Here is a 4,212-nt window from a genome sequence, read left to right as displayed (position 1 = left end):
CAAATTTCCCCAGGAACGGACTCCTTTTCTTTTTTGTTATTAGATATGAAAGAAATTATGGGGAGTGGGAGAGCCTACAAATATAGCTATAAAACTTTTTAACTTTTATGAGCAGTAGTCTTACTTTTAGAAAAAGAAAGGTTAGTGCAGTTTATTCTAATTAAAGCCCTTCGCTTTGCATCAGAGCACTTGTCCATAGAGCTCTTGAAAATTATAATCCAGATCTCCAGTTACAAAAACAAACAAGGAAAACCTTTGCTACTGTCTTAGTAAAAACAGTAACATTCCAAATAATTATAACTTGGATATGCATTATTCAGAATTACTGTAGTCCCAGGTGGTTAACACCCACCTAGATAAACTAGTGTTTAAGTTACTAAAGTAAAGATAAAGTTCGATCTTTAGGATCTAATATTTTTTCAATTGGATAAATCTTCCTTTTCATTGTTTCCAACTTAGAAATTGTATTTCTTAAAAGAACAATTAAGTTTTCTTTTTCAGAAAAGCAACACAGAAGGCCACTTGGCCATTCTGGTTTATGTGTTGGGGAATTTACTAGCATATTAATTCAGTTCAGTATATTTTTGGGTGGAGGAGCATTCTGTATTTTGTTAAGAAGAAAAAATGACTTTAAAATTTGTGAAAGGCCTTGAATTTAGGCTTTCGACATTACCTCCAAAGGAGGTTGCACAAAGATATTTTGATGGGATTGAAAGAAAACACCCCTATCTAAATTTAAAATGAAAATCCATGACTAAACTGCATCACCTTTAGTATATACGGGACTTTTAAAATTAAAATCTTTTAATTATCTTCTGACTAGCACAACTGTTTCATGTTGTAATTGCGTTAAAGGTATCAATTGTTGAAATGTAAACATGCAAAAAATACAATTTTTTAAACCTCATTTTAGTATTAAAAGAATGTTTAATGTACTGGAAACCTCAAAAATAATGTAGGCAGCCTGGATCTCTCAGCCTATGAAAAGCCATGAAATTATTTATTTGGAATGAAAATATTTCCATGGGGTAGCAGGAATATTTTCATGTAAGGAGCTATAGACTAAGAAATCTGAAAATAAGGAAATTGTAGGAAAGAAGGAATTGTATGTTTCAAATGAAAACTCTGTGCATTCCTTTTTTCCCTCGCTGTACTGATTTTATGGACTTCAAGGAGTCTCGCTATTCCAAAATGTTAATACATATTTAAAATATACAATATATGTACCTCTAAAGCATGTTTTCTCAGTCTGAGGTCACTTACCTGCTTTGGTAATGTGATAGAAATAGCACATGTGTGAAGTTGTTAATGTTCAAGCAGAATAAACTGCATAATGAACAAGGGTTCTTGGATACCCAAGGCCTGGAGTGCTAAAATAAAGGCTGACATATAGATCCTTTTTCTCTTCTCCCCACGAGAAGCCATAATTTTATTTATGACAGAAACAGTACAAATCTCAAACCAAGCTGCAGTAACTGTTTTGAAACACACACACAAAAAATTCTCGTTTTTAGATGGTTAATTCCATAATAGATTTCACAATATCATTACTGTCATTCTTCAGAGCTCTGACTGCGTCTGCTCTTGACACATTTGCTTGTGACATGACTGATTCTATGTCCTTAACTTCCAACACCTAGTTTATCAACTTCTTCCTCTTTACTCTCCTCTTGTGCAGTTGTGTTGTCCTGAATGTATGAGATAGTGTCACCTTGAACTTCGAGTTTCTCAGCAGCTGCTAGCTGTGCTTCTTGAGACAAATCTTTGATCTTAGCTTCCCCCAAAACTACGCAGATATCTGAAGCTGGGCTCTTGTAGACATCTGGTTTTGTGATGACAAAGAGGATATTCTTAGATTTCTGGATAATGACGCAAGTAACCCCTGTAACCTGTCGGAGACCCAGTTTGGACACAGCCTTCCTTACCTTCTTCTCATTTGACTCTGTTTTGCTTTACTGACTGGTTCTTCATTGATTTCAGCTGCTGCCTCCAGCAGGGCTAGTTGCGTGATTGCCTGTATGGAATCTTATTCCTGGAGCCAGGTACTGCTTCATCGCTGTCATATTCTGTTCCAGACCCTGTCTCAGGCTGGGGCTGGGACAGCTCCTGCCCTGTAACAGAAGTTTCTGTGGCTTCACCTGCATTTCATGCGGTAAGCACAGAACCAAGATGGCAGCAGAAAGACAGCAGAGGCCAAGGAGACTCTTTGAAAGATGAGTCTTACAGCGATGGTTTAAAGGAGAAAGGAGCGACAGTTAAAACGATAGTAAACTTACCTCTCATGAGTTAGAAGGGAGGGTTAATTCTGGGTAGCAGGTCAACAGAGGTCATTATCTGAATTATAAATATCTTCAAAGGAAACTTCTTCCCCTTGTCTGACCAGTTCCCTCAACTGCATTGTCTCCCAGTGAAGCATTCATAGTTATTCCAGCAAACCCAGTACAGAATGTTCATTCCTCTTAACAGACTGAAATATAAAGCCAGCTGAGCAGTTGGGGTAGGGAAATTATACCTTCGAGACTAATAGGAAATGGTATGACTAATGGCATTTAGAGAAGAATGGGAGAAAAACTACAAAGGGCACCAAGGTGAAAAGAGGGTTTGTGTCTAAATTCCACCTCTGCTACCAGATTAATGTATTCCTAATGGTCTTAACTCAAATGCTTAAAATAAAAGTATCATAAAGGAGGAAGGCTCACATTATCAACCCCACCCTGAGGAGCCCAGAGTTCTAAAAGTTAAAATATAATTTATTGAGTAATGATGGCACAAGTTGTAACTTTCTAAGATTCAACAAAGGCAGGTGGAAGGAAGATTTAAATATTCTCAATAGTATTCCAGGAAAGTGTATAACAGACACAGTAAACTAATGGCTTGTTTCATGAGAAATATACTTAAAAGGAAAACCTAGTGAATGGTCTGTGATGTCTCTTGATCTTTGTGTCACAACTCAAGATGTCTGACTTGGTGAGGATCTCTCTCAAGGTGGGTATGTGCTCTGCATATATAATCTCAAGTATTCCTCATAGCCGCACTAGTGGATGGAGATTTTTACTCCTATTTCATAAAGGAAACTGACCTCAAAAAGAGATGTCAACTTATTTGCCCAAGATTGGGAGGAAAAGTTGGGCTTTAGATCCATTTGACCCTAAAAATGATGCTATTTCTACAATATCACTCTGTCCCATTCTTCCTGTTATTCGAACTATTGCTTGCAACATAATCTGGCTTCCCCTTTCTTTAAGGGAAATCATCCAGGCTTGAACCTTGGAATATCTTTGAACCTTCCAATCAACCATTCCACAAATATTTACTGAGCACCTACTAAGAGCTAGGCATTTGGCTTAAAGAATGAATGAAATACAATGTCTATTCTCAGAGCATACAGTTCATACATGGAATCAGTTATTGAACCTCATAGAGTTCATTTGTCATACATCTATCCCCACCTTTCTTTTCTGAGTATCTCGTTTAGGCTCAGACCCTCGTTGCCTGCTGGTTGAACAATAGTCTTATAACTGACCTCTACCCATATTAGCTGGGGTCACAGGAGAACTACTCACAGAGTTTGGGCAAGGTGAAGAATCTTAAAAAGTGATGGGGAGACATCTAGAAACTAGCAACAGTGGGAAGCCATGACCATGCCGAGAGCCAAAGTGTTCTAGAGCTGCTGCCACTTAAGAGCTATAGTCATTGAGGGAAGCAGCTAGGAACCTCTCTCCTCCTTCCCTCTGATCTTCTGGTGCCACACTCTGCTCAAACTCAGAAGCTAGCCAGTCCTAGGTCTGAAATCTGCAGGAGTCAGCCACCACATGCAGAGAAGTGGAGAATGGATCAAGTATGGGCAAATGGGGAATAACCAGCTATCTATTCATTCACTCAACAAATATGTGTAGCCCAGGACAGATGTGGTGGCTATAGTAGTGAGAAAACTTCTTTCCTTCACAGAGCTTACAGTTTGGGGGAAGCCACTGAGAAAAATTAAATAAATCACTAATAAGCTTAATTCAAATGAAAGTAAGAGCTGAGAAAAGGAACCCAGTTCAAAAAGGGTTTAATAAAGGAAACTGAATCAATTTTGAAATTCAGAGGAGGCTTCCCCAAGAAAGGGACAGGAGCTGAGAGTGAAGGAAGAGGTTAGGGAGGAAAGGAAGAACTGGAGAGAGCAGTTAAGCAGAGGGCAGCAGAGGGCAAAGTGCCTGCCTGTGGTAA

At 38.5% G+C, this 4,212-nt stretch overlaps 1 pseudogene; it reads right to left on the bottom strand.

Annotated features, from left to right (window-relative positions):
* Positions 1–1,316: 1,316 nt before the first annotated feature.
* On the bottom strand, positions 1,317–2,283 carry LOC107500318 (annotated as a pseudogene).
* Positions 2,284–4,212: the final 1,929 nt, after the last annotated feature.

Source organism: Rousettus aegyptiacus, unplaced genomic scaffold (assembly GCF_014176215.1).
Source record: "Rousettus aegyptiacus isolate mRouAeg1 unplaced genomic scaffold, mRouAeg1.p scaffold_m13_p_15, whole genome shotgun sequence".
NCBI classification, from domain to species: Eukaryota; Metazoa; Chordata; class Mammalia; order Chiroptera; family Pteropodidae; genus Rousettus; species Rousettus aegyptiacus.
Note: the sequence above shows the minus strand (reverse complement) of the source record. Positions and strands in the feature narration are given on the sequence as shown.